Below are 15,293 nucleotides of genomic sequence, written 5' to 3' on the forward strand. Positions count from 1 at the left end.
ATTGTCCACTCTATTTTTTAGTTGGTTATTGATGGTGTAAAACAATGACATTGATTTTTTTTAAGTTAATCTTATATTCACCAATTTTGCTGAACTTATTCATTATAATAGTTTGTTAAATCTTTTCAGTGTCTAAATATTTTATCATATCATCTGCAAATAATGCAGTTTTATTTCTTCTCTTCCTGTTTTTTACACCCTAATTTTCTTCACCTGTTGCATTGACTACTGCTTCCAACACTGTAATGAACTGTTGCATGGATAACAGGCATCCCTGTATCGTTTACCATGTTAAAGGAATGCATCTACCGTTTCATTATTTGTCTTTTCTGCATCTTTGTCTGTCTGTCCAACTAGAACATTAGTTCCGTGAGAGTAGGTACTGGATCTTATTTGTTCTTGGCATCTCAACTTTTTGCTCAGTCCCTGGCATACAGTGAGCTCAAATATTTTTATTCCTTCTCAAGATATGATACCTCCCAATCTCTCAAAAGGCCCACATGCAGAGACAGCATTACTCACGTATCTTACCCTCTCTTGGCTCCAATTTATAAAAAGGAGAGAGGGTTTACAGAGAGACTATTAGGCAAATGTACAGAAAGTGAAATAAACGTTTGATGTAAGTGCCATTTTTAGTCGTATTTGGCTGAGGAAATCTACCAAATGCCATATGGATGGAGAGACTTTATTCAAACAAATAAAAAATGAAATGCTTAGTTTAAAGGTAAAATGATGATGGTTTTTGAGTAAGGAGGGAAATGGTATGTGGATAATTGATCAACTAGTTGGGAAAAAATTAATTGGATGCTTACCTCATACCATACACCATAATACATTTCAAACGGATTAAAGAGAGTTATAAAACATACACATATAAAAGTAAAAGAAAAAATGTAAGTTATTATTTATTTCATTTGGTGCTGGGAAAGGGCTTTCTGAGCCCTTTACATCAAAGAGGAAAACTTTTTGTAGAGTTGACTACGTAACAAAATAACTTTTGAATTTTAAAATGATCATAAACAAAGTTAAAAGGGAAATGAAAAATTGGTTTAAAATTTTTACAACATATATAGCAGTCAAATTTTGATAATAAATAAAGAGTTATAAGTCAACAAGAAAAGGACAACAGTGTAATAGACAATTGTACAAAAAGGAATCATGCAGTTTATAAAAATTATGAGCAGTGTATTGCAATTATGTGCCACTTGTCACCCATCAGTTTAGCAAGAGTTAAAGAATTATAATAACTAATTTTTCAGTGTATCACAATATAAACTTTCATATACTGCTGTTCTATAAATTAATAGAATGTTTCTGCACGAAAATTAGTTAATATATACCAAAAGCCTTATCATGTAGAGATCTCTTGGTAATCCAATAATTTAACTTCTCTGAATGTATTATTATGAGGGCAAAATAGAGACTGTTTCAGAAAACAGAGCTGAGAGAATTAACCAATAAACTGAATAATTTTCATTCATTAGCTTCAGATGGAAGGAAAATGATTCTAGCGATAAGCTCTGAGAAACAAGAAAGAATGATCAGTATAGACATTTTAAAATAAAAAAGATATATAAAATGTCCATACATCTGGAAATTCAAAAGCATGCCATTGAACAATTAATTACACAAAGAAAAAATCATAATAAAAAAGAAGAAAATACATAGAACTAAATAATAATGTTTAAAGCTACATATCAAAATTTATAGAATCCAGTGAAAATAAAATGTAGAAGAAAATCTGTAACCTATATGCTTACTCTGAAAAAGAATGGAAAGGTTCAATATTAATAAGATAAGGATCCCCGTCAGAGACAACTGTCCAGACTCCCACAGACTGCTGTGATCATGTGACCGAGCTCTGGTCAAGGGATAAGGGCAGAAGCAATGTGAATAACGCTACTTCCTGTACAAGCATCCATTCTTTCTCTCCTCCTTCAGCTACCAGCTGAATGCAAAGCATCTTTCGTAGGACTCTGCAACCCAGACTACAGCTGGAGCCAATTGATGAAAGTGTCTCCAGTTCCTGAGTGACTTTGGGTGGAGCAAGGTCCTCCATGGCAACCTACACTGGACTGAGAAATGAAAAATAAACTTTAACTGCATTAGGTTACGGAGATTTGGAGGTTGTTACAGCAATTAGCCTATTCTGACTAACATAGAAAATAACTTTTTAAAAATGAAAAAAAGCAAAATAAATTTAAAAGAACTTAGAAGAAAACAATAAAGGGCAGCAATTAATGATTTTTAAACACATTACATAGTGGGTAATCAAACTCAATATTGTCTTTTTGAAGTGGCTATTAGTATTAACAAATGTGTCATGATTAATCAAAGAAAAAAGAGATGTCAAATATTATTAAGAATGAAAAAGAGGACCCTTACAGATTCAGAAGAAATAAAAGATACTATTTAAAACAACAGGTTAATGCAGTTGAAAAGGTCAATGGCATGTGTAAATTTCTAGAAAAAAATCATTTACCAAAACAGATTCAAGAAAAGATAGAAAACCCAAATAGGCCGGGCGCAGTGGCGCAAGCCTGTAATCCCAGCACTTTGGGAGGCCGAGACGGGCGGATCACGAGGTCAGGAGATCGAGACCATCCTGGCTAACCCGGTGAAACCCCGTCTCTACTAAAAAATATATATATACAAAAAATTAGCCGGGCGAGATGGCGGGCGCCTGTAGTCCCAGCTACTCGGAAGGCTGAGGCGAGAGAATGGCGTAAACCCGGGAGGCGGAGCTTGCAGTGAGCTGAGATCCGGCCACTGCACTCCAGCCTGGGCGACAGAGCGAGACTCCGTCTCAAAAAAAAAAAAAGAAAAGAAAAGAAAACCCAAATAATCCTATATTATCAAATAAATCCCATTGGTAGTTAAGCATTTTCTCACAAAGAAAACACAGCCCAAAAATCTGATAGGTGGAAAGTTCTTCCAAATGTTTGAGGAACATTTACAATCTTTACAAACTTTTCCAGTCTATTCAGTTCCTGTTATGGACTGAATGTTTATGTCCTGCCAACATATACATGTTGAAGCCCTAACCCTCAGTGCGATGGTATTTGGAGTTGAGGCCTTTGGGAGGTAATGAGGGTGGGCCCCTCATGTTGGGATTAATGTCCTTATAAGAAGAGACACTAGAGAGCTTTCTCTCCCTCTCCGTGTGCACACACCAAGGAAAAGCCAGGTGAGTACACAGCAGGAAGCGTGCCATCTGCAAGCCAGGAGGGCCTTCACCAGGAGTGGAATCAGCTGGCACCGTGATCTTGGACTTCCTGGCCAAGAACCAAGATAAATTTCTGTTGTTGAAGCCACCCAATCTATAATAGTTTGTTGTGGCACCCTGAGCTGACTAATATACTCCTCAATTTATTAAATGAAATTAGCCTAGTATTGACACTAGAATCACAAGGAGAGCACAAAGGAGGAAATTTACAGGCTATCTAATTTAGTAACATAGATGCAAAATCTTTAACAAAATTCTTAACAAATGTCAGTGAATTGAATTCAGCAAGAAGGAAACATGTTTAACATTACGACCAAGATAGATTTATACCAGAGTTGCAAAATGGGGTTAATATTGGAAAAATGATTAATACAATTCACCACATTGATAAAGGGAAAAAACCATACAATCACCTCAGTAGATGTAGATAAAGGATTCAATAAAATTCAACATTCAGTGAGAGGTAGTAGAGTGTTATAAGAGGGACTCTGGAGCCAAACTGCCTGGTTTTGAATGCTGATTATACTATTAAGAAACTTTATAACCTTCAGCAAGCTATTTAATCTCTCTGAGCTTCAGTTTCGTTTCTTGTCTGTACAGATAAAATTAATAATAACTTCTTCATAGTTATTATCTATGAAGTTGTGAGGATTAAATAATTTACATATGTAAAGCATTTAGAACAATCTTTTCTGGTAATACATGTTTGCGTTTACATTTGTGATTTTTAAAAAGTGTTAGTTAACTAGAAAAAGAAGGAAGCATCCATAACCCTGGAAAGAGCATCTAGAAAGACCTGCAGGAAACATCATAATTAATGTTGGAATGCTGAAAACATTCTCTTTAAAATCAGAAGCAAGACAAATTGTTACTGTCATCATTTACAGAAATTATCATTGTACTGGGGCTACTAGTCAGTGCAGTGAACATGTAAGAATTGGAAAGAGAGAACCAAAGCTGGCGTTACTGCAGATGATATAATTGCCAACATAAAACTGCCAAATAATCTACAAATTATGAAAATTAATAAAAGAATTTAACAAAAGTTCTGAATAAAATAATCTACATTAAAAAATTATTTGTATTTCCATGAACAGCTATGGTCAATTAGAAAATGTTACTTTAAACAAATATCGTTTTGGATAGCAACAAACATATGGAACACCCAGAAACAGATCTAAGAAAAAGTGTGCAAAAACTCCATGAAGAAATTATGAAATTTTATTGAAACAAATTTTAAAAAGGCATAAATAAATGAACATGCTATGTTCCAGGATAGGAAGATAATATTTCAAAGATGTTAATTGAGTCTGTAGATTCAATGCATTTCAATAAAAATCCCAACAGGGTTTTTCATGCAAATTGACAAAGTGATTATAAAATTGATGTGAATGAGCCAAGAATCAAAAACAGGGAAGACATTGCTGAAGAAGAAAAAGGAAGGGAGAAAATGTGCCCTATTAGATATCGAGACTTATTATCTCTATAGTAATTAAAACAGTATGATATTGGTGTATCAATAGACACATAGAATAGTAGAAAACAATAAACCCATGCCTATTTGGAAACTTAATTTATGACACAGTGATTATTACAGGTCAACAGTTTAAGGATAAACTGTTTAATACATTGTTCTGGGACAATTGGTTATCCAAGTGAAATTGAATCGCTACCTTATACCATACACAAAAATGAATTCCAGATGCATTAAACATTTATATGCAGGTGGCAAAACTATAAATCTTAGAAGATGCTATAGGAAAATATCTCTGTTCTTCTCAGGTAGAGAAGGATTTCTGAACAAGATTCCAAAAGCAAAGCCATAAAGGAGATTATAAATTTGACTATATTGAAATTAGACATGTATTTTCATCAAAAGACAATAAAGAATGTCAAAGAATATGCCACAGGGCAGGAGAAATATTTGCCACAGAAATATCTGTCAAATTATTGTACATAATTAATATTCATAAGAAATCCTTCAAATCATTGAGAAAAAAATCTCAAGAGAAAAACTGGCAAAAAATAAAGACATTTCAAACAAGAGATAATACAAATATTGGCCAATAAACTTGTGAAAAGATACTTAGCATCATTTGTAACTCTAGAAGTGCATATTTAAGCCACAATTGTGTAATAGTTCATCTCTATTCCATTGGTAAAACTTAATAGTCTGTTACAAGTTTTGGTAAAACTGAAAAAATGAGAACTCTCACCCACTGATAGGAGTGCTGATAGGAGTGTAAACTGGAGAAAGTCTGCCATTACCTGATCAGGTTGACCATGGGAGTTATGTCTTTTTTTTTCTTTTTTTTTAAACGGAGTCTAGCTCTGTCACCCAGGCTGGAGTGCAGTGGCTCAATCGCTGCCCACTGCAAACTCCACCTACCGGGTTCAAGTGATTCTCCTGCCTTAGCCTCCCGAGTAGCTGGGATTACAGGCGCCCACCACCATGCCCAGCTGATTTCTGTATTTTTAGTAGAGATGGAGTTTCACTGTGTTGGCCAGGCTGTTTTCGAACTCCTGACCTCATGATTCACCCGCCTTGGCCTCCCAAAGTGCTGGAATTACAAGCGTGAGCCACTGTGCCCGGCCAGGAATTATGTCTTTTGACCCAGCAACTCCAATTATATGTCTATATAAGCTAGATGATAAACTTTTGCATATGTGTCTTGTGTAAAAGAATGTTCATAACAGCACTGTGGATAGTCAATAGCCACAAGCTAGACATAACCCAATATCCTCCATGGTAGGATAGATAAAAACATAAAATATAATAAAGTTCTGAAAAAGAATGAGCAACTGCTTTATTCATCAATGTGAATGTATCACAAAAACAACTTGATTGAGAGAAACAAATAACATAAACTACAAACAGTCCAAGCCCATTGTATAAAGGTCAAAACTAAGTAAAACTAAACATAGTAAAACCATGCATGCAGGATGGATGCATGCATAGGCGGTACAGCTATAAAGAAAAGCAAATGAGTAATTAAGGTAGGTGTCAGGATAGTGGTTGCTCCTGAGGGGGAAAGATAGGCAAGGAACTAAGGGGAGGCCTTTAGGGAACTGGCAATGGTCTATTTCTTAATTTCTTAATATGGGTAATGTAACATGGAGTTTATTATCATTCTTTAAGCCAAAAAAATACTTGTTAATAAATTCTCATATGGATGATATATTTAACAATAAAATAAGTAAAAGTAATAAACGATTGCACAAAACATTTCTCTCCCTCCCTCCTTTCTCTCTTCACCTTTCCTGACTCCCCTTAACTGAATTAGATATATAATATATGATAGTTGAAAGAGTGCTGTTGAGTATATTAATTTAGATTCCAAATCTAAATTTACTCGATTTGATTGCAGATGTATTTGAGTCATGTGTTTTCTGTTCCTAATTTTAGACTCTGCACAGGATAAAAGTTGTTACACCTGCACTGACATATAAAAGATAATACTGCATTACTGGGAACCGTCTGCGGTGGTGAACAATGATGACCCTACATCATCCGATGCGCAACGCCTCACTCCCAGCCACGGTGTTCACCTGACGCTCGCCCTCCTGGCTCCGCCCACTCCATCTCTACCCGGAGGGCGCAAGCCCAGCCTTCCCTCTCTTTCCTTTCATTGGCCAGTGGAGCCTGGCAGCAGCTAACCAGAAGCCGGTTGTTCTGACGACCCTCGCGCCTCCTTCTGGGGCTTCGCAGCTTGGGCTCACCAAGGCCGGGTGTGGGGTGCCAGGCCTGTGCCTTAGGTTCCTGGAGCTTGGTGTTGTGGGGAGCACTGAGTGGGGAGGATGTAGTTTCTGGCTCCAGACTAGAGTATCCCTCTGCCCCTGTGCAAACAAGAAAGAGGATCACCGTCATCTCTGTCCTCTCTCTCCCCCACCCTCCAAATCCTAAAGACTCAAAGAACGGATCCTCCTTGTGGGGAAGTCACTATTTTCTTTGGACAAGGAACCGCTCCGGGCCTCAATGTTCTCCTCTTGTAAGATTGAGCCATCCCTCCCTTACCTGCCACTTGCCACGGTTGGGTCGATGAAGTAACTTGGTGGATGTGGAGTGAATGAGAAACCTGGTGTCAAACCACCCACAGCTAGGTAAACTTCTGGGGATTTCAAAGAATTGACATCTTTCATTACGCTTGGGTACTGTATCCAGTCGCATTGTGTTAGGCAAGCTGTTCCTGGCGCGCCTGTACCTCTCTGAGCCCAGCTAGTGGTCTTGGTCACCTTTGTTCCAGCCTCAATGGTCTCCTTATTGTCCCTCTCCCTGGAACCTTCTTCCTCCAGATACCTGCAGGGCTCACTCCCACGCTTCCTTCAGGCCTGTGTCACAAAGCACCTTCTCCATAAGGCCTTTTCTAACCACCTTATCTAAGATGGCAACCTCCCTCCCTGTCATCAATTTCCGTCCATTTTCCTTGCTTTATCTTTCTCCAAAGCACAATATCACTGTATGACACACTGATTTTATTGGTTTGCCTTGTATCTGTACCACTCCTATGAGAATGTAAGATTCCTTACCTGCCACTTGCTTTTTTACAGACTTGGTTTTCTTCTTTTAGGTTCACTGCTCTATTTCCAGGCCTAAAATAGTACCTGGCACAAAACCGATACTCAAAGACTTGATAAATAATGAATAAGGTAGTGTTTTAGTCTGTTTTCTGTTGCTTATAAACGAATGCCTGACACTGGGTAATTTATAAGAAAGAAAACTTATTTCCTACAATTATAGAGGCTGAGAAGCCCATGGTCGAGGGGCTGCATCTGGTGAGGGCCTTATTGCTGGTGGGTGCTCGGTAGAGTCCTGGGCCCAGGGCATCCCATGGCAAGGGGACTGAGCATGCTAGCTCAGGTCTCTCCTCCTCTTCTTATAAAGCCACCAGCCCTGCTCCTGTGATAACGCATTCACCCACCAACCTATGAATGGGCTAACCCATGCATGAGGGCAGAGTCCTCATGACCCGGCCACGTCTCACAGGCCTCACTTCTCCATACTGCCACCTTGGGGATTAAGTTTCAATATAAGTCTTGGAAGGGATGAACATTCAAACCATCGTGGGCTGTAATTCAATTATGGGCTTTGGAGTTCGACTAATGTCTCAACTCAATAAACTGACCAGATATGTGATGTTGAGCAAGTGCCTTGAGCTCTCTGAACCTCGCCTTCCTTATCAGCAAAATGAGGACAAAACAGCACTCCTTTCAGAATTGTGAGAAATAAAGGTATGTAAAATGCCTCCCATCGGGGCAGGCAGGAGAATGTGAGGTGAGCCTGTTGTGACTATAAATGATTAGGAATGCAGCAATGGTGCAGGATGCTTCTCAAGTGGGAGAGTGACCCCTGCTTTGTTGGGCTACGGGGCCCTGGCCTGAGAGTCCTGGAGCAGGAACCGGATGAGCTTTGGATGGTACAGGCCCAGCTGGGGCTGAAGCTCTGAGAAACAGGGGTACCCAAGCAGGCACTGGTCAAAGCCCCTGAGAGAGATTTGCCTAGGCACTGTGGGGCAGGGTGGAGGTGCAGGGCCAGCTGGCCATGCTGCAGGGGAGACAACAGGCTTGCCTGGAGCAGGGACCTGAGGATGCTCAGCCGAGGACTGGACTGGGTCTAGGCATCAGGCTCCTGTCTTGTGTGACTTGTTTAGACCCTGGCCACCAGCCTCCGGGAGACCCAGGAGATGCTCCAAGCCCTGGAGAGAGGAGTATAGGAGGCACAGGAGCCAGCTGGGGCAGAGGCTGGGGGATGTAGCCCAGAGCACCTTGGAGGTGGAGAGGGTGTGGACCAGGTGAGCCGCTCTCCCAAGCTCTGCAGCTACAGCTGGACAGGAACCAGCGGGAGCTGAGGGAGGTGAGAGTATGGCAGAGCTGACAAGTGGAGGCTCTGGGGTGTAGCAGCTAGAGAACATCTGGTGAGAACAGGGGTGGTCAGTCGGACTGCATGGGGAGTCAGAAGGGTAGCCCTGCTCTGCGGGGAGGCCTTGGGCACCTCACTTAGCCACCCTGAGCCCTGGGCTTTCCTTAAATGAGATGAGTTGCTGTCCTGCCTGCTGCGCAAGGTTGTGAGGATGAACTTGTTTCGAGCACTCCTAATACCGGGTGATGTGTAACTGGCTCCCGCTGGATCTCCTTTGTTGTCCTGCTGATACTGGTGAATACCAGCAGGCCCCTGGGTTTTGTAGGGAGGAGTATTGATGTAGTAGAGGAGACCCCACTGTCTCACCTCTTCCCTTGTGGATGTTTTCTGAGCCCCAAAGCCTCAGGGTTTCCCAAGTATTATTCTCATTAATGTATCCATTCCCTCATTCAGTAGTGATGGAGTGCTTACTATGTGCCACGTATCATCTGGGTGCTAAGAGAACACAATATGGCCTAGAGTAGCCCCCAGTTTAGGGGACACTGGCCAGCGGCCAGGCAGTTGCATTATTAGCAGGTCAGTCCTAGCTTAGATAAGCACAGGGTGCCATGGGGGTGCTTCAGTGGGATACCCAACTCAGCCTAGAGGAATCAAGGAAGGATTCATGGAGGAAGTGGCACCTGAGCAGCATCCCCAAGGACAAATCAGAAATTAGAGTGTCATAAAGGCAAGGAGGAAGTTCAAGATAGAGGAGCCATTGAGAAGTGGGTGTTCTGGGAGAGAAGGAGGTAAAGTTCATGGTTCTTTGTGATTGGCTGTCAGCTGAGAAGAGCCACTCCCTGAGAGATGGGAAAGGTAGAGATGAGGTCATTTTAAACACGGCATGTTGACTGGTGGGAAGTTGAGTCGGGGATTGGGGTTGGAGATGTGCATTTGGGAGACATCACCATCCCTTTAGTTAGGAGCACGTGGGAGGGGTTGAGGTCGCCCCAGGATAGGGTGCCAACTGAGAATGGGGTGAGCTGACGGTGGACTCCAAGGTGGACAGAGGGTTCAGAAGCAGCCAGGGACCAAGCAGCAAGGCTGGTGGGAGGGACACCATAGAGTGCCAAGGTGGGAGGATCTGCAGAACTGAGTGAGACGTTCTGGGCAGAGAAGGAGGCGTGAAAGCCAAAGCGTGGGGGAGATGGTACTGCCTCCTCGGAGCACTGGAGACTCTGCCCACAAGGGCAGACCTTGGGAGGAAGTGGCTGCTGGTGGGCCCAGCTCACAGAGCCCCATGCCCTCCAGCTCCCAGGCCCCTGCTACAGAAGCTGTAGGCCAATAAGCTGGCCCGGGAGCAGCAGACACAGCTTGCCCTGCAGGGCCACTGGATGCAGAGTGCAGAGCTGGGCAGCAGGGCCATCATCCTGGAGACCTCTCCAACCACCCTGTGTGGTGCCTGACACAGGTTGGGGGTGCTGCTAGGATGTAGAGACAGGGAAGGGATGGTGAGGAAGCCAGGCAGGGAGAGAAGTCTGAAGGGGCTGCAGGGAGGGAACAGCAGCAAGCAGCCAATTTCTCATGGCCACTTCATCACCCACACCGCATTGTCCTCATCTGTCGAATGAGGTAATAATACCTGTATCTTGGAGTTGTTGGGATTAAATGAGGAAATATGTGTGGGAAGTGCTTAGTATCTAGTAGGCATTCAATTGCCGTCAGGCTACTAACAGGCTACTAGTATCAGGCTATTTATAATAGCAGTAATAACAGGCTTCAATGCCAGGTTGCTAGGAATTTAAATTCCCAAGGGAGCAAGACATTGGTCTTGGAGAACAGAACCCAAGGGGGAGGAGGGCTTTGCTCCTGTCTCTTGCCTGGAGGAATCCAGTCCTTCAGTCCTACCCTACCTGCTAATCGACAACACTGTGTCTCAAAGGACCCAACTATGCTGGGAGGTGGGTCAGGGACTCTCCTGCCTCCATGGGGACCTTTCCTGTAGCACCCAGGACCACAGACAGTGCAAGAACCCTGGGCCAGGACACCTGACCTCCAACCTCAGCTTTGAGAGGCTGGCAAGTCCCCACTTCATCTGTGCCTCTGTTCACTTCTCTGTGCATGAGAAGGCTGGCCTAGGTGACCCCCAGGCTTCCTTCCTGCTTGTTCTGTGCTGCTGATACTCTCTGGCCACAGTGGGGCTGGGCCTCCTCCCTCCTCCTGGCATTCTACATGTGTCCACTCCCCAGGTTTGCGCTCTGCTGCCCAGGAGAGGAGAGCACGGCCTGGGCTGGGGGTGGCAATGTGTCAGGCACCTTCCCAGGATGCCTGTGATGTGGATAACAGCGGGCTGAAGCCAGGGCTGGAGGAGGACCCCAAGCAGCAGCCTCTCCCCTCCTCTATGGGAGGCAGAAGAGGCAGAGCTCCTGTCTTTAGGTGGACGGGGGTGCAGGGGGTACAAAATGGGTGAAAATAAGTGTGGGGCCAGATGCCATGAGCAGGTGGTGATGGACAGTTGTAGCAGGCTGCACACTGAAGTGCTTAAGCATCTGGAGCATCTGCTGCATGCCATGTGCAGCACCGGACCCAGGGTGCGGCAACATGCTCCCCGTGAGGCTTCCCAGAGGACTGACTGTACCAGTCAAAGTAGTGCATGTTCCATAGAAAGTGCTGGGTGCCGTTGGGCCATATAACACAGGGACCCGAGCAGGCCTGGACTGAGGCCTGGCGGGGCAGAGGCTTCCAGGCTAAGTGGTGAGGGGAGAGCATTCCAGGGCAGAAACGCCTCTGCAGTGGGAGGCCCGGGAGAACACCTCTGACAGCCAGAAGGAAGCTCGAGGGGACTGGAGTCCACGGTGCATGGGGAGTGAGAGGAGGGTTTTGAAGGTTACCTTCCAAGGGGGAAGCCAGGGGCCTTCAGGAATTGTCAGAGGTGCTTCCTGGAGGAGGAGAGGTGGGGCACAAAGAGGGTGTCATGGAGCCTTGACCTGCAGTCTGTGAGGGCCCATTTCAGACACCACAGTCAGAACTCAGAGTTTCATTTAATACCTTCCTGTGGGAGCTGCAGCCACCCAGCCAAGCCCAGCCCTGCAGGCAGCAGCCTGGACCTGTGAACCCAGGGCCCAGCTACAGCTCAGGAATGCATGGGATTGCCTGGCGTGACTCCCTCAGGGTAGAGAAGGCCCCCACAGAGAAAGGGCCTTGCCCTGAGTCCCACAGTGAGTTAGTGCCAGATCTGGGTTTAAAACCAAACTCCTAGTTTACATTCTCCCCACTCTCCCCATCCAAGGCTGGCGCTTGTCCTGGGATTGAGGCTGTGGACTCCACTGGCCTCTGCTGTGGGAAGCTCTGGGCTTCCTGGATGTGTGGTTCAGTGCAGTGTCATGTTTACTAGTTGCATAGCCTTGGGCAAGTGACTTAACATCTGAAGGCCAGCTCCTCGTCTGTAACACGGAGATAATAGTAGGCCCTCCCCTAGAGTGCTGTGAGGGTTCAAGGTCACTCCGCATCATGGGGCTGCTGTTATTTCCAGATCTCTTCTCACACCCCAGGTGGAGGTCAGCATGGCGTGGCTCTCCGGCACACCCAATAAGCAGCTGTGAACACTGCGGCTGAATCAGTGGGGCCAGCAACATAAGGGCCAAAAGTCCCAAGGAGAGCAAAGCTGGGGTTGAGTGGTTGGACAGAGATGGAGGGAGCAGGAGAGGCCTGGATCCCTTCCTTCCCAAGTCCCTGGAGTCAGCCTGCCATCCCAGATATGACCACCAGGTGGCACCACAGGCTTTGCGGAGGGGCTGGAGCCTGGGCGAGGACAGTGGGCCCTTTGAGACCTCTGGGGACAACCTGGGGTAGGGAACAGGTGAGTGGGGTGGAAAGTGGGCTGGGGCTGGAGTGGTGGGCGCCGGCAGGCCAGGTCTCTCTGGGGAAGACAGCATGCTGTCCCCAGGAGGCCTGCACCTGGCCCCAAGTGAGGGGTGCCTCCTTCGCCTCCTCACTGTCCTGCATGGTCCTCAGCCTGGGGTCTTCTGGAGGTCAGGACTCAGGCTCTGGGTATCACAGAGGGTCTGCATAGTCGGTGGGGTGGGCCCTGGGAAGCCCCGGGGTGTGTGTGAGGGAGGGGCTAACTGGCCCTCGGTGCCCCAGCCTGGCGCCACCGCTCTCTCCCGTGCCCCTGGCCCGCTTGGCCTCCTTACCCCACTCGCCCTACCCACCGCCGCGCAGCCGCCCCTCTTTCCACTTCCTTCCCTCACGTATGCTGGCAGGATTCTAGACTCCCTCCTCCTCGGCCCCTGCGGGACCCTGGGGACAGAGCGAGTGGAACAGAGGCCGGGCCCACACATCAGGCCTCACCTCTTCTTCCCAGGATGCACAGCTGGGAGTCTCCCTGAGAGTCAAGGAGAGCATGGCAGTTCCCTCAGGACATGGCTCAGATGACCGGGACAGGACTGCAGAGTGTCCAATCAAGGGACAGGGGCTGGAACAGAGGACACTGAGGCCAGGAGCTGGCACTGGGCTCGCTAGCAAGACGCTCCCTGGAAGATGGCGTCGGACCCTTTCCCTCCACCCTGCAGCCCTCGACAGGGGAGCCTCTGGCGGTGGCCAGGAGAGAGGCGAGCGGCCTCAGGGGCGCGGCCTTGGCTGCTGACAGCGCTGTCGCACTACTAGGACATGTGTACTGGGTAAGGCACCTGGAATGTGGGGCAGAGGCTCACTGAGAGGCCCCGAGGGAAGGGACAGGCACTCTCCTAAGCAGTTGGCAGCCGCTCACGCTGCAGAAGCCGCCAGGCTGGAAGAGACCGGCATCCAACTGCTGGGGAGGGCTCCTCCGAACCCTGAGAGATGGAGTGAGATGGAGTGATCAAGGAGTGATGGAGTGAAATGGAATGATGGAGTGAGATGGAGTGATGGAGTGAGATGGAGTGATGGTGTGACGGAGTGAGATGGAATGATGGAGTGATAGAGTGAGATGGAGTGATGGTGTGATGGAGTGAGATGGAATGATGGAGTGATAGAGTGAGATGGAGTGGAGTGATGGGGTGAAATGGAGTGATGGAGTGATGGAGTGAGATGGAGTGATGAAGTGATGTGCGGATGGAGTGAGAGATGGAGTGATGTGGTTGAGAAGTGGCGTGATAGAGGATGGAGATGAGTGATGGAGCTGGCTGGAGTGCTGGAAGCTGGCGTGATGGAGTGACGCTGGGAGGTGGAGTGGCGCTGGCGTTGGTGGGGTGAGCGTGTGGGTGGCTGGAGTGCTGGCGTCGCTGGCGTGCTGGTGCGCTGGCGTGCTGGCGTGCGCTGGCGTGCTGGCGTGCTGGAGCGCGCTGGCGGGCTGGCGTCCGCTGCCGTGCTGGCGTGCGCTGGTGCTGGCGTGCTGGCGTGCGCTGCCGTGCTGGGTGCCCTGCGTGCGGTGCGCTGGCGTGCTGCGTGCGCTGCGTGCTGCTGCTGGCTTGCGCTGGCGTGCTCGCGTGCGCTGGCGTGCTGGTGTGCTGCGTGCGCTGGCTGCTGGCGTGCTCGCGTGCGCTGGCGTGGCGTGCTGGGTGCCCTGGCGTGCTGGGTGCGCTGGCGTGCTGCCGTGCTGGCGTGGCGTGCTGGCGTCCGCTGGCGTGCTGGCGTGCTGGCGTCCGCTGGCGTGCTGGCGTGCGCTGGCGTGCTGGCGTGCTGGCGTCCGCTGGCGTGCTGGCGTGCGCTGGCGTGCTGGCGTGCTGGCGTCCGCTGGCGTGCTGGCGTGCTGGCGTCCGGCGTGCTGGCGTGCTGGCGTCCGCTGGCGTGCTGGCGTGCGCTGGCGTGCTGGCGTGCGCTGGCGTGCTGGCGTCCGCTGGCGTTGGCGTGCGCTGGCGTGCTGGCTGCGCTGGCGTGCGGCGGCGCTGGCGTGCGCTGGCGTGCTGGCGTGCGCTGGCGTGCTGGCGTCCGCTGGCGTGCTGGCGTCCGCTGGCGTGCTGGCGTGCGCTGGCGTGCTGGCGTGCTGGCGTGCGCTGGCGTGCGCTGGCGTGCTGGCGTGCGCTGGCGTGCTGGCGTCCGCTGGCGTGCTGGCGTCCGCTGGCGTGCTGGCGTGCGCTGGCGTGCTGGCGTGCTGGCGTGCGCTGGCGGCTGGCTCCGCTGCCGTGCTGGCGTGCGCTGGCGTGCTGGCGTGCGCTGGCGTGCTGGTGTGCTGGCGTGCGCTGGCGTGCTGGCGTGCGCTGCGCTGGCGTGCTGGCGTGCGCTGCCGTGCTGGGTGCTGGCGTGGCTGCCTGC

This window comes from Rhinopithecus roxellana, chromosome 1, assembly GCF_007565055.1.
Source record: "Rhinopithecus roxellana isolate Shanxi Qingling chromosome 1, ASM756505v1, whole genome shotgun sequence".
Lineage (NCBI taxonomy): Eukaryota > Metazoa > Chordata > Mammalia > Primates > Cercopithecidae > Rhinopithecus > Rhinopithecus roxellana.